The sequence below is a fragment of the Marmota flaviventris genome, chromosome 13 (genome assembly GCF_047511675.1).
Source record: "Marmota flaviventris isolate mMarFla1 chromosome 13, mMarFla1.hap1, whole genome shotgun sequence".
NCBI lineage: Eukaryota > Metazoa > Chordata > Mammalia > Rodentia > Sciuridae > Marmota > Marmota flaviventris.
In genome coordinates this window covers 64829488-64846418 of record NC_092510.1, presented here as the reverse complement: position 1 = coordinate 64846418, position 16931 = coordinate 64829488, and positions in this window count along the sequence as shown.

Here is a 16931-nt window from a genome sequence, read left to right as displayed (position 1 = left end):
TATTTTTTATTTTATGATAGAGTCTCACTAAGTTACTAAGGCTGGCCTCAAAATTGTGAATCTCCTGCCCATGCCTCCTAAGTTGTAGAGACTACAATTGCAAGGCCCCAAATCCAGCAAGTGTGCAGCTCTCTTAAGATTATGACTTCAGTGAATTCTAAGTTGTACATTACTCAAAGCCACCAATTATTTGTTAAAACTCTTCATTGATGTGTTTCTAAAGGTTGTGATGTATTGATTTCCATGGACTGCCATAAAATAAATATAAGCAGTGTGATTTAAAGCAGCACAAATTTATTCTTTCACTCTTGTGGAGGCTAGAGGTCTGAAATCAAGATGATGGCAGACCGTAACCCTCTAAATCTTCTAGGGGAGGATTCTTCCTTGCTTCTTCCAGGCCCTGGTAGTTCCAAGTATTCCTTGACTGTGTGCAGGATCACTGCCATCTCTGACGCCAAATCCACAGGAGTGGAGTGTTTGCATTCACGCGGCATTTCTCTCTTATAATATGGTTAATCTGGATTAAGAACCCATCCTAAGGATCTCATCTTAAATTGATTACATTTGCAAAGACTATCTTTCCAAGTAAGTTCACATTCAGAGGTACTGGGGAGTCTAGCTTGGACTCAGAACTAGGAAGCAAGGGTTCAGGACTCTGTCAGGTGGAAGAAGATGTGAGGTACAGTTAGGATATTAGACATGCTTTATTCAGAGGTGACAGTAGACCCTAGCCAGCCCCCGCCCTCCCTGGAGCTATTTCTATAAGCCTTTCTTTAAGTGCAGGTCATGGCCAACAGGTTATATAAGTGAGTACATGTTCATAAGCAAAAGTTTATGACCTTGAATATGTAAGCTGGATCAGGGTACTCATGACCTTGACTACATATTAAAAACATAGCCAGCTGGAAGCCATCTTGGGCCTGCCCAACACAGGGGTTAGGACTTAAATACATCTTTTTGAGGGATAAAATTCAAAACATAATTAGTGACTTCAGTCCAAGTAAGCAGACATTGACTTTGTCTCCCTAGACATAGTTGTGTCTTTAGATTTGGGGATGGAAGTTTACCCTGTTCCATCATTTTTTTTTTGTTCAGTATAAGAAAAATCACTGATTTCCTGTTTTTCCTGATTTTTTTTTCCATTTTAAAATCAGCTATAAAAACTTCAGAGTACTGTATGTCAGAGCTAAAATCTTGAAAGTGGTTTTGATTTTCATTCATGTCATACAATTTTCTACCTCTTCAACTTGATAAGTTTTATGATTTCTAGGTTAATACAAAACGTTTAGTGTTAAAATGTTCTAATTTAAATTTTTTAAATTTTTCTAAATTGCAGTCACAGATTTATGTCTGTGAATATTTTCATTTGACACCAAAATTCTAAATTCTTTATCCATTGAAAGGTTCATGGAGGAGTTCATTACTCTCTCCTCCTCTATTGTTTTTTTGACCTAAAAGAATTCAAGGTGTGCAGAAGTTTCTGGAATGATTATTGCAGAGCATAGAACTAAAAGTTTGCCATATTCAAAATGCTTCAGAATTTTGCCTAATTGTTTTTATTATTTTATTAATTTATACAGCCATAGTGAATTCTCTTTCGTGTAATTTTTTCAATAACTGGGTTTTGATTTCTCATTTTAAAAATTAACTTTGCTCAAGGTATAAATAATTCTATCAGTTTGTTCATGGCAAACTTATTTAAATATCATTCCAGATAGCTTTGATTTTTCTCATTTTATTTCTGTAATCTTTTTGTGAACATTTTTGGTTCATTTACTGCAGTATTAATTTACAGGATTGCAGGGAAAAGTATTTGGTACATTCATATTGGCTTGGAAAGCAATAAATTATACCATAATACATCATATTCAAAATGTACTACTGAACATTGTAGATATGTTTCTCCATAATTGCACATATCTCTAGGGTTATTCAACTAATTAAAGTTTTGATAAAGAGTGAAATATAAGGATATTGAACATGGTTGTGTATTAGTCACCACCGTGGGTGGTGTTTCTGGTCACGTGTCTCAAAGGAATTTACTTCAAGTCCATTCTTCTTTTATGGCACTGGTGACCACATGACATAACAACAATGGGCTAGTTGCACTGGGTTGACAGGTATGTATCTAGCTCTGTGTTAAAGGAAAATGACATCACCTGGTACATAATAACACACTTAATTTTTTTTTTTTTCCAAAAAAGTCAATGGTCTGGAGTAGTGATGTAATTTTGAAAAGGCACTGTTTGTTTCAGATTTTATTTTCTCTTCAAAATCACAAACCAATGGTATTAATTCAAGAGAACTTGACTTTGTAAACATCTCTTTCATTGTTCATAGATTTATTTTCCTCCTTTTTGCTTGATAAGGTACTAGGCAAATGGAATATGCTTCAAGGTATACTATTTCAATTTGGGGCAGATATATAGTCTAGCAAATTTGCTATTTTATTGCAAATTGTGCTACAGTCTCAAGAAAAAGTTCTCCAACACCTGAAATATTTTTATATGCTTCTTCATCTCTTGCTTTAATTTCCACTGACAATATTACCTTATCACATAATGAGCACTGCAGCTTTTGTTTTGTGGAACATTCTAAGTAGGATGAAAAAAAAAAAATAATTGTGTTCACTTGGTTTTCCAACTCAGACTGCTCCATTGTAAACTAAAGACAAATTCCTGTTATAGTGAAAATGAAAAGGTTCATCTTATTTGCTTTTTCTCGGGGGTAAACCATGGAAGTATGTATGAATTTTTCTCATTGAATGAATAGATCAAAACCCTCTTCCTACTTTTGGAAGCAACAATATTAGACAGATAGCGTAATATAAACTACAATTTTATTTTATAGAATTGATTTTGAAACAAAAAATACATCTTAAAGAGTGATGTTAATACTCTGTGGGTATTACTATGTGGGAATATGAATATGTTTTTCCAATTTAGATAATCTTTGAAGACCATTTATGGACTACTAGAGTATACCATTAAAATAATTCTGGTGAAGTAATAAAATACAAATTTCCTATTAGAAACTTATCATCTGACTTCAGAGTCAAGAGTTGAGAGAAAGGAGGAAGACAAAGGGACATACAGGAAGACTACTGAAATACTAATACAGTTGTCTAGGAAAAACTGTAAGACCTGTACTTTAGCAGTGCAGGATTGGAACAGATCACAGTGGATCTCAGATATATTGGAATATAAATTATAAATGAGAAAGTTAAGAGGGGTCTTTAATAACTATAGTATATGACTTGGATGATGAATAGACTTTGTCTTCAACTGTGATGGAGGTTCAGAATTAGGAATAAGACTAGGAATATGGCAATGAATTAATTGTATGCATAATTAGTGGGAAAAACTGTGGGATACCAGAGCACTTGATTCATATCTTAAAAACACCAAGGACCATTCAACATCAAATTGAAAGTATTAAGCAAGAGCTTTTTTTAATGTGTTTGCTGGTCTGTGAGAGAAGGGTTGTAAAATGTTCCTCCAATTTAGAAGAAGGAGGATTTATTTATGTTTGCTTCCACTGGAAATAATTGAATTCTGCTCTTGAATGCTACAAATAGGATAGCATAGTACATTGGGCATTATAAAATTCACAGATGACATTCGTTTTGAAAATAAATTTCAGAAATACTGGTTGGAGACCAGTTTATACAATTTTCTTGGAAAACTGCCTTTCTTCAAACTTCATTCCTAGACCTCAGATTAAATAATGAAAACATTTAGTATTTATATTATTATCACTTGATTTATCATCATGTTTCTTGAACCACTGTTATTGCTTTAAAATATTTAGCTATCTTAATTTCTAATGTATCATAAAAAACTCTGAATACCAATAAAAAGGTCTTAAAATGAGTTGGTTTGTCTTTGAGTTTTTTTTAAATATTTTACAACAAAATAAATAGGATATTTTGATAGTAAATTAATTCTGTGTCTAATTGCAGTTATATGTTTAATTCCACCATAATCTCTTTAAAGAATAATTTTTAAACAAGTAAGTTTTCATCCCATTTCTATATTATATATTATAAATGCATTAAAAAAATGTTTGAAAAACTAACATAGATTCTAAAGCATGTTTCAGGGTTTTTTTTTTTACTGTTATAAACAACTTATTGTAAAAGATTAAATATAAGGCTGAAATTCTGTAAATTTTTGTGTGCTGAATATAATTTATTAGTGGAAGTATTGATACATACGTATAAGTCCTAATAAGTAAAAGGAAAATCTGCTGCAGATTTTCAGAATATTTTCTGTATAACTCATCAGGCAAGTTAGCTGTTTCTAAAAACTTATATCATACCTAAAAACTTATACCCCCCACCGAAAATGAAAAAAATGGGAAAGAGTAGAGATGATATGAAAACCAGTAATTAAGAGACAATAATGTAGTTACAGTTATACATCTTAAAAAACTAAAACAGAAAACATGAAAGAAGTTTGTATCCAAAAGGAAATAAATAGGCAAAATACAAGCTGAATCCAAAAATAAGATTGCAAGTTAATAGAAGGAGTTTTACCTGGAGGTTGTTTTGTTAGGTTACTTTTGGTCAATACATTACAGTAATTTGGCAACCAAAACTTTACTTTGCTAACAGTATGTTCTACCACTTAATGGAACGCTGGGCCCTTTAACCCTTCCCTTCTGGACCTGCTTCCTTTTCATAGGTAAATACTGAAGAATGCTTGTGGGACTTCCTGAAGCACCTACTATTATTTCTTTGTAATGACTTCATTGCACAGTGTCACACATTACTAAGAGTAAGTTACTTAACAAAATTTGAGAAATGATTAACTTTCTAAGAAAACCCCAAATTGTCCAAGTTTAATAGAATGCAACTTTCTCAACAGTCTATTGATATATATTTAGTTTTTTTTGCAAAAGTTGCATTTTGTCTCTTCTTTTATACTTGACAACACTGTTTTATGTATGAATTCATAGACCTCTAACATTTACACGCTTCACCGCATTTGCAAATATCCCAGAAATACAACTGAACATATGGGTAAATACACAAAATATCCCTAGGCACAACTCATATAGAATGTGCTGCACAAAATGTGGAGTGTGACTGGAGTTAGAATCCCATGGCATAATGATGTACTCTTTCCTCAACAGAGCAGCTTGATATATGGGCTCATACAAGTGGCAACCAAAAGATACTTTTGAATGGATTACCCTTGATGTATTAAATTGTAGTTGTTTCTGATCATGGAAAGGAATTTGAACTGGTGGAATCACATGAAGACAAATCAAATAGATACCTATTTAAAAGTAGGGCCTCCTCAAAAACAAACAAACAAACAAACAACAGAAAAAAATCATTGGAGATCAAATAATCTCCATGAGCAAGTATTCCTTCAGCTTTATTCCTTAATGAAATTTTTAAAAAGAAATGGAATAAAATCTCATAATTAAATAATTGACTAGTTCACATGAGACCTCATATATTAAGAAAAAATATGCTTTCCCCCATCAGTAGAGCTTATGGGAATTTCTAGAATTCTGTGCCATCATTAGTATGGATGGTAATAAAAAGGAAGGCCCTAATATCTTTGGTAAATGTCATGCGTTTCATTAAGGGTAGAATTATTTACTTAAATATATATTAGGATTCATAGTTTTACACAATCTCAATTTTACACACTGTTAAGCTTTAGGGAACAACTAGAGGTCATCTGAGTATCTATTTCAGAGATTAGGAAAATAAAACCAAGAAAAATTGTCTATCCATATGTTAAGAAATAGCCTAGAACTAGGAGGGAAAGTCCTCTGACTTGGATTGTCTATCTGCTTCATCACAGTGCTGTAATTTGGATTTAGAAAGTCCTCTAAAAGGTCAATGTAGTACGGTCTCCAGGATGGTGCTTTTAGGAGGTGCTGCAGGTCTTTAGAAAGAGGGGTCTTGTATGCGGTTTTTAGGTCCTTGAGGACATTTCCTCAAAAGGGATTGAAGGACTCTGGCCTCTTTCTCTTACTCTCATTTTCTGGCCATGAAGAGAACAGCTTTTCCTGCCATATACTCCCTACCATTACCACCCAACACACACAAAAGAGACCCAAAGCAAAGGGTCCGCCTGATCATGAACTGGCACCTCTAAAACTGTGAATCAAAGTAAACCTTTTAAGTTTTTAATTGACTATTTTGGATATTTTGTTGTAAGGATTTTAATTTAGGGGTTTTGGATATTTTACAATAGGGATGATAACCTGACTAACATACACCAAGTTTCTGTGGCAAATCATAAGACTAAATGTTCATTACATAGGTGATTTTACTTTTTGATACTGTCATGCTAGTAATAGTCATAGATATCATTCAGATTCCTTATAAACTCTTTTCAAAATTATTTACAGGTTGTTTTGATTCCACACACAAGAAGGTGATCATTAATGACATTAAAATTTCTAATATTGAACACATTTGTTACAGTACAGACATGAGGCATCCCTCGTAAGCTCAGATGTTACGATATGAGGAAATGTTCAGAGATGAAATGATCAGATTATGAGACCCATGATCTGATTAGTGGATTCATCTCATGTATTAAAAATTTCAATGGACTAATGGGTGGTAACTATAGATAGGTGGGGCATGACTAGATGATATAGGTCACCTGGGACATGGCAGAGACTATAGTAAAGGTGCCTTGAGGAGACCTCAGGAAACCAGCAAAACTACATCAACTGCAAGCTTAAGGGACTAAAAGTGAAAACTCATAAGAGACCATGGGGTCACACAGGTCACCACAGGGTGCCCAGAAAGTTATTTCCCAAGGATTTGTTCTACTTCAGCTATCCAGGCAATCAGAGGCTGCTGATGCCAATGTCCAAAAAGAGCTGGCCACTACTCAAGCCAGAGGCAGACCTTGGTGTCATTCACTTGGTGCTGGTTCCTCAGGAGTGCAGGATGCTGGAGTGAAGGGTTCATGGAGGATTCCACTATAATTTTAAAGGAAGGCCTAGGAGGCCAGGCAAAGTGTAACAAGGTCAGCCTCTGAGAGGGTGATTCATTAAGTGGTGAGATTAAAATCTAAACTTCAGTGGATAGCCCAGGAATTAGGAGGTGCCAGGAAAGTGGAACATCTGCTGAGAAAGATGCAGGAAGCAAGCAGAGATAGGCTAAGTGAAAGGCTATGTGGGCTATAACCAGCAAGGCCATAGACGAAGGACTGTCCAAGCCCTTGGGAGGTCACCACTTGCTGTCATGTACCTCAGGTGCCCATCATGGAACTAAAGGACTTTATAGCTATGTTAATCAACTTTCCAACACTGTGACTAAAATACCTGACAAGAAAAAGTTGGAGGAGAAAAAGGTTATTTTGGTTCTTGGCTTCAGAGGCTTCAATCCATGTTTGGTCTACTCTGGGCCTGAGATGAGACAGGACATCATGATAGAAGGCATGGTGAAGGAAAGATGCTCAGCTCATGGCAGTCAGAAAGCACAGAAAGCAAGAAAGCTACCAGGGACAAAATACGAATCCCAAAAGCATTCCTGCAGTGACCCCCTTCCTCCATCCACACTGACCTGCATACAGTTTCCATTCACTACAGAAGTCCTTTCAAATTATTAATCTATTAAATGGATTAATCCACCCAGGAAGATACAGATCTCATAATCTAATCATTCCAGTTATGATTGCATTAACACATGACCTGTTTGGGGGACACTTCATATCCAATCCACGACAAATTTGGAGAGCTGGGTTTTGATCTCATTTGGTCCCATCCCTTCTTTTTATGCCTCTATCCCTCCCTTCTGGAGTGGGAATATTTACTCTGTGCCCATTGTATATTAGATGTATATAACTTGCTTTTGGTTTTTATAAAAGTTTTCAATCAGAAAAGACTTTGGACTACACTTTTGATCAGTGCTGGAACTGTTTATACTATGAGGACACTTGGAGATGAACTTCATGCATTTTGCATGGAAAGATGGACATGAGATTTTGGGGGACTAGAGGTGGAGAGTCTAGCTGTGATGTGTCCACTGAAAATCTCATGTATTAAGCAATTCAGAGATATTCTAAGGTGAAATGATTGGGTTATGTGAGTGATGACCTGATAATTGGATTATTCAATTTAAGAAATTAGCAATTTGAATGGATTAGTGGCTGGTAATTGCAACTATGTGGGGCTTGATAGGAGGTAGTAGGTCACTGGCAGCATGGCTTTAGAGTGTATCTTTTTCACAGCTTCTTGCTCTCATTCTGCTTTCCAACTGCCATGAGCTAATCAACTGTTATGCACCAAACCTTTCTGCCATGAAGTTCTGTCTCATTCAGGTCCAGAGTGATAGTATAATAGAGTTGACTGATTATGAACTAAACTCCTGAAACCATGAGCCCAAAATAAATTTTTCCTCCTCCAAGTCTTTCTTGTCAAGTACTTTGGATACAGAGAAGAATAGCTAACTAATGCAATATTTATCTCAGTGTTGATAATAACAGTTGTATTTTAAACATAGGTAAGTATTAGGAAACATATGTTTTTCATTATTTTACCTATTTAAACCCTAAATGTAGATTTGAGGGGACAAGAGAATATTGCTTTCTCCTTTTGAAAGCGACGCAAGGTAATTATAGGAAATCATGAAAACACAAAAACTATAGAAAGATATTTGAAAATCCAATAGTAGTGATATAGCTGTATTTTCTTATGAATTTGTATATTTCATTACACAAGGAATGTGTGTGTATCATCACAAACAAGATATAGGACAGTTTAATCACATTAATATGTTATCCCATGCTCCTTTGTTGTCAATCATTACCCTTTCTCCCATCCTTGGCAGCCACTGATCAGTTGTTTGTTCCCTACAGTTTCACCTTTTTCAGAATAACATAAAATGGAATTAAATATTACATAGCATTTTAAAATGAGAGATATTTCATATGAGACGTATAGTGATAGGGAGTCACAATATATCAAAATGAAAAAAAAATGTAGAATAAGCTGAGGGGAAAGGATATTATGCACATTTTATCAAATGACATGGTGTGTGTGTGTGTGTGTGTGTGTGTTAATTGTTATTTCATTTTTATGTCTCATTTTATCTTCACAATCCTATAAATTATGTGTTCTTTTTTTTTTTTTTTTTTAGTTTTTGACAGACACAACATCTTTGTTTGTATGTGGTGCTGAGGATCAAACCCGGGCCACATGCATGCCAGGCGAGCACGCTACCGCTTGAGCCACATCCCCAGCCCTAAAGTATGTGTTCTTACTAGCAATATTTTACAATGAAATGCACTCAAACACAGATGAATAACAAAGAAAGTCACACAGCTGGTCAGAATTCTTATCAATATGATCTGGTGTCAGAGTATGCCTTCCTAAAAACTCCAAATATTAGGCGTATGCTTTAGTTTCTGTTTGTTTTGGAGGATTTTCTATAATTAGCATAAATTACTTTTTTACATATAAAATGTTACAAATTATTTTAATGTCTTAATAGTAATTCTCCAATTATTGATGTAGTTGGCCCCTCATGATCTTCAGATCTCCTAAGAACAAAAGTTTTTCAAGAACATAAGGGTGGTATCAAGAGATCATAATGGTATAATGTATCTCATTATTTTTGTTTAATTTCCTATACAGTAACAATATTTTTTCCCTTTTTTCATGCATTCTGACAAAATTTACATGAATTTTGCTTATTCTTCTATATATGTCCTGTTCCATTGTGGTCTTTACAAAACAAATAAGTAAAGTACAATTATATTTATTATCACAAAAGAATTAGGAATCTTTCAGAGGTGAAAGATTTATATAATGAAAATTTCAGAATCCTAAATAAAGAAATCAAAGAAAACCTTAGAAGATGCACTTAGATAGGCAGAATTAATATTATCGAAATTAATGTTATCAAAATGACCATACTTCCAAAAGCACTATACAGATTTCATGCAATTCCAATCAAAATTCCAATGACATTCCTCATAGAAATAGCAAAAGCAATCATGAAATTCATCTGGGAAAATAAGACACCCAGAATAGCTAAAGCAATCCTTAGCAGGAAGAGTGAAGCAGGTGGCATTACTATACCAGACCTTAAACTATACTACAGAGCAATAGTAACAAAAACAGCATGGTACTGGCACCAAAACAGACTGGTAGACCAATGGAACAGAATAGAGGACACAGAGACTAAACCACAAAATTACAATTATCTTATATTAGACAAAGGCGCCAAAAACATGACTGGAGAAAAGATAGCCTCTTCAACAAAAGGTGCTGGGAAATCTGGAAATCCATTTGCAACAAAATGAAACTAAAACCCTATCTCTCATCATGCACAAAACTCAACTCAAAATGAATCAAGGACCTAGGAATAAAACCAGAGACACTGTGTTTAATGGAAGAAAAAGTAGACCCTAATCTCCATCATGTGAGATTAGGCCCCAACTTCCTTAATAAGGCTCCTTTGGTGCAAGAATTAAAATCAAGAATCAATAAATGGGATGGACTTAAACTAAAAAGTTTCTTCTCAGCAAAAGAAACAATCTGTGAGGTGAATAGAGAGCCTACATCTTGGGAGCAAATCTTTACCCCTCACACATCAGATAGAGCACCTATTTCTAGAGTATATAAAGAACTCAAAAAAGCTTACACACATGCCCCCCAAAAAAACACACAAAAAAAACTCAATCAATAAATGGGCCAAGGAAATGAACTGACACATCTCAAAAGAGGATATACAATCAATAAATATAAGAAAAAATGTTCATCATTGCTGGCAATTAGAGAAATACAATGGGGCTGCAAAATTGTCCAGCCAATATGGAAAGCAGTATGAAGATTTCTTGGAAAATCAGGAATGGAACCACCATTTGACCCAGCTATCCCTCTCCTTTATATACTCTAGGACTTAAATACAGCATACTACAGGAACACAAAGGACTTAAAAACAGCATACTACAGGGACATAGAGCACAACTCACTATAGCTAAACAGTGGAACCAAACTAGATGCCTTTCAATAGATGAATGGACAAAAAAATGTGGCATATATACACAATGGAATATTACTCAGCAATAAAAGAGAATAAAATCATGGTATTTGCTGGTAAATGGATCAAGTTAGAGAAGTTAATGCTAAGTGAAGTTAGCCAATTCCAAAAAAAAAGCAAATGCTGAATATTTTCTTTGATATAAGGAGTCTGATTCATGATGGGATAGGGAGGGGAACATGGGAGGAACAGAAGAACTCTACATAGGGTGGAGTGGGAGGGGAAGGCAGGGGATATGAGGTTAGAAATGATGGTGGAATGTGATGGACATTATTATCTAAAGTACATATATAAAGACATGAATCTGTGTGAATATACTTTGTATACAACCAGAAGTATGGAAAATTAAGTTCTATATGTGGAATAAGAATCGTACTGCATTCCACTGTCCTATATAAATTAAAAAATTATTAAAAAATAAAAATAAATAAAATTAGAATAACAACTGATGAGCCCACCAATAGGCAAGTTTGTATTAGAAGATAATAAGGCATAAAATAAATTGTAAAATTACAGCCAAAAAAAATGAATTAGGAATCTTTCAAAGTGCTTATTGGAAGTCATCTCTGAATTCAACATGGGAATTTTAATTTTTCATATCAAACAATGTCATCATGTGACTACCCTGGAAATAAGCTCATTTACTTTAGGTAAATGAAGCATTATTAAAGTCTACCCCCAACTATGTCAATAGAGTTCCAGGGAGGGCTAGATTTAAACTAATCAAATCTCTCCTGCACGTGACATCTTTCATCTCTGTCAAACTCGGCAAGACTTTATTGCTTTGTGATTCCTAGTGAAAAGATAGTCTTCAATATATTTATATGGAAATCAGAAAAATTTTAATATTTGTCCAACTGTGCATGATATGGTTTTCTTTGGAGTGTACTTTTTATAGTACTGTAACCCATGATTTTTAATAGATTAATTGAAGTATAATTAATATACAAAACTTTGTATATTTGATTTATAAGATTTGATGAGTACAAATGCATATGTACATTGCTAGTATCAACACAATCAAAGTGATAAATGCATCCATCACCTCCCAAATCTTTCTTGTTCTCAATCCCATCCTGTCTTGGTATGAAAGCTTAATATGAATTCTATGACTCTTAACAATTTTACACAGCAAAATACTGTGTTAACTTTAGGAACTACATGGTACAGCAGATCTATAGACATCACTTTGCATAACTGAAATGTTACATCTATAAAACAATAGTTCTGAGTCAGCCATCTGCTCCGCCAGCCTGCGCCCATGGTAAGCAGAAGATCAGAACCTAGCCCAGGGGGCCCAGCCAGCCATCGGCTCCGCCCATGCGGTAAGCAGAGCCAAGCCAGAGGCGGGAGGGGGCCCAGCCAGCCATCAGCCCAGCCACCCACCCTGCCAACCTGGAGGAGGGGCTGTTGTGGGGCGCTGGGGTGCAGACCAAACGAGGCACAGAACACAGAAACTTGGCTTGAGGGTCACCAGACTGAGCTCTGGACAAACATAAGGTCTCCACAACACCCCCCACCTCATCAAACACGTTAGGATAAAAACAGATGGAACCCATCTTGGAAAATCCTACCAACGCTTAAAACCCATCAACTGGTGGGCGTGGCTACCAGTGCATTCTGGGATGGATCAGGCACCTGGTTTCCATCTCAGAGACTAAAAGTAGAGAGGCTACACGTGGAAGCTCAAGTCCTCTCACACTAGCTACCTCCACCACTCTGAACACAGGGACTCAAGCTAGGATTAGGCAATGCCACCTACTGGAGGGGAAAAAATAGAGTTTGGAGTGACCGTTTTTTTTCTTTTCTTTTCTTTCCTCACTTACTTTTTTCCCCCTCCCTCTTTTTTCTCTTTCTTTACTTGATATTTTTCTTCTTCTTCTTCTTCTTTCCTTCTTACTCCCTCTATCCCACTTTCAACCCCCTAAATTTTACTATCTATAAGAAGGGTAATCTTCTAAATATAGATAGGAGTTTGAATCTATACATTCTTCCATTAATTACCCGTCTATTGGATAGAGCTCTCCAAAGTTGCTAAGTTAGATTAACCCCATACCCTCACTCTTTTCCACCTAAACATAGCATCCTACACCTGAAATTCAGTTTTCTTCATGCTACCAGAAATGGTAGGCCTTTTATGAAACTAAGGACTATATTTTTAAATGATAATTGAAGCTAAAATCAGTAGACATAGAGCCTAGCTATAATTGTATTAATAATGAAAACTTTTGCTTAGATGGTGTACTGTTGATATTGGGAACTGTTAACATTTCTTTCTCCACAAAAGAGAGACTTTGGAACTAAACAAGAGCAATATAAATATATAGGGAGAAAATCAATAACACAACAGTTTCACAAAGCTGGAAAGAAATGTGAGCAGTGTGAAAAGACAGGGAAAGAAAGGACCACAAACAATGCAGGCCAATTCAACATTAGAAGATGTAATATCTGCAGCAGATGGATAAAGAGTTCAGGATATACATGCTTCAGATGATCTGGAGTATCAAGGAAAACATTACACAGCAAATTCAGACAATGAAAGATCACTTCGACAATGAATTACATAAACAAATCCAAGAAGCAAAAGATCAAATTTACAGGGAGATAGAGGATATTAAAAAACAAACAAACAAACAAAAAAAACCACAGAAATCCTGGAATTGAAGGAAACAATAAACCAAATTAAAAACTCAAATGAGAGTATTACCAGCAGAGTAGAACACTTAGAAGATAGAACATCAGATAACGAAGAGAAAGTATTTCAACTTGAAAAGAACATAGACAGCTCATGAGCAGAACATCCAAGAAATATGGGATAACATTAAGAGACCAAACTTAAGAGTTATGGAGACACAGGAAGGTATAGAAGTCCAAACCAAAGGAATGAGCAATTTGTTCAATGAAATGATACTAGAAAACTTCCCAGACTTGAAGAATGAAACAGAATGCCAAATCCTAGAAGCCTACAGGACGCCAAATGTGCAAAATCACAAGAGATCCACGCCAAGATACATTATAATGAAGATGCCCAACATACAGAATAAGGAGAGAATTTTAAAAGCTACAAGAGAAAGGAAGCAGATTACATTTAGGGGTAAACCAATTAGGTTAACAGCTGAACTTTCAACACAGACTCTGAAAGCTAGAAGATCCTGGAATAACATATTTCAAACGCTTAAAGAAAATGGGTTCCAACCAAGAATCACTTATCCAGTGAAATTAAGCTTCAGGATTGAAGATGAAATTAAAACCTTCAATGATAAACAAAAGTTAAAAGAATTTGCAGCTAGAAAACCAGCGCTACAAAACATCCTTGGCAAAACATTACAGGAAGAGGAAATGAAAAATGACAATGAAAACCAACAGTGAGAGGTAGTACAGTAAAGAAAAAAAATAATCAAAGAGGAAAAAGAAATCATGTTAAGTAATAAAAATAAACAAATATGGATGGAAGTACAAACAATATCTCAATAGTAACCCTAAATGTTAATGGCTTAAACTCACCAATCAAGAGACATAGGCTAGTAGATTGGATCAATAGAAAAAAAGATCCAACAATATGCTGCCTACAGGAGACTCATCTGATAGGAAAAGACATACATAGACTGAAGGTGAAGGGTTGGGAAAAACCATACCACTCACATGGACCTTGGAAGCAAGCAGGAGTGTCTATACTCATATCAAATAAAATAGACTTCAAGCCAAAGTTAATCAAAAGGAATAAAGAACGACACTACATATTGCTCAAGGGAACCATACACCAACAAGACATAACAATAATTAATATATATGCCCTAAACTGTGGTGCAATTATGTTCATCAAACAAACTCTTCTCAAGTTCAAGAGTCAAATAGACCACAATATAATTATTATGGGTAACTTCAATGCACCTCTCTCACCACTGGACAGATCTTCCAAACAAAAATTGAATAAAGAAACTATAGAACTCAATAATACAATTAATAACTTAGGCTTAATTGACATATGTAGAATATACCACCCAACATCAAGTGGTTACACTTTTTTCTCAGTAGCACATAGATCCTTCTCAAAAATTGACCATATATTATGTCACAGGGTAACTCTTGGAAATTATAAAGGAGTAGAGATAATACCATGCATCTTATCGATCATAATGGAATGAAACTGGAAATCAAAGATAAAAGAAGGAAGGAAAAATCCTATATCACTTGGAGAATAAACAATATGTTACTGAATGATCGATCAATGGGTTACAGAAGAGATCACGGAGGAAATTAAAAAAAATTTTAGAGATAAATGGAAACACAGACACAACATATCAGAATCTTTGGGACACAATGAAAGCAGTTCTAAGAGGAAAATTCATTACTTGGAGTTCGTTCCTCAAAAAAAGAAAAAAACAACAAATAAATGATCTCACACTTCATCTCAAAACCCTAGAAAAAGAAGAGCAAAACAACAGCAAAATTAGTAGAAGGCAAGAAATAATTAAAATCAGAGATGAAATCAATGAAATTCAAACAAAAGAAACAATTGAAAAAAATTGACAAAACTTAAAGTTGGTTCTTTGAAAAAATAAATAAGATCGACAGACCCTTAGCCATGCTAACGAAGAAAAGAGAGAGAACTCAAATTACTAGCTATGGGATGAAAAAGGTAATATCACAACAGACACTACAAAAATACAGAAGACAATGAGAAATTATTTTGAAACCTTATACTCCAATAAAATAGAAGATAGTGAAGGTATCGATAAATTTCTTAAGTCATATGATCTTCCCAGATTGAGTCAGGAGGATGCACACAACTTAAACAGACCAATATCAATTGAGGAAAAGAAGAAGACATCAAAAGACTACCAACCAAAAAAAGCCCAGGACCAGATGGGTATACAGCAGAGTTTTACAAAACCTTTAAAGAAGAATTAATACCAATACTTTTCAAGCTATTTCAGGAAATTGAAAAAGAAGGAGCACTTCCAAATTCATTCTATGAGGCCAACATCACACTGATTCCTAAACCAGACAAAGACACTTCAAAGAAAGAAAACTACAGACCAATATCTCTAATGAACATAGATGCAAAAATCCTCAATAAAATTCTGGCAAATCGGATACAAAAAAAAAATCAAAAAGATTGTGCACCATGATAAAGTAGGATTCATCCCTGGGATACAAGGCTGGTTCAATATACGGAAATCAATAAATGTTCTTCACCACATCAATAGACTTAAAGATAAGAACCATATGATCATCTTGATAGATGCAGAAAAAGCATTCGACAAAGTACAGCATCACTTTATGTTCAAAACACTAGAAAAACTAGGGATAACAGGAACTTACCTCAACATTGTAAAAGCTATCTATGATAAGCCTCAGGCTAGCTTCATTCTAAATGGAGAAAAATTGAAGGCATTCCCTCTAAAATCTGGAACAAGACAGGGATGCCCTCTCTCACCCCTTCTATTCAACATACTTCTCGAAACACTGGCCAGAGCAATTAGACAGATGAAAGCAATTAAAGGCATAAAGATAGGAAAAGAAGAACTTAAATTAGCACTATTTGTGGATTACATGATCCTATACCTAGCAGACCCAAAAAGTTCTACCAAGAAACTTCTAGAGCTAGTAAATGAATTTAGCAATGTGGCATGATATAAAATCAGCATGCATAAATCAAAGGCATTCCTGTATATCAGTGACAAATCCTCTGAAATGGAAATGAGAACAACCACCTCATTCATAATATCCTCATAAAAATAAAATATTTGGGAATTAACCTAACAAAAAAGGTGAAAGAACTATACAAAGAAAACTACAAGACACTAAAGAGAGAAATAGAAGAAGACCTTAGAAGATGGAAAGATATACCCTGTTCATGGATAGGCAGAACTAACATCATTAAAATGGCCATATTACC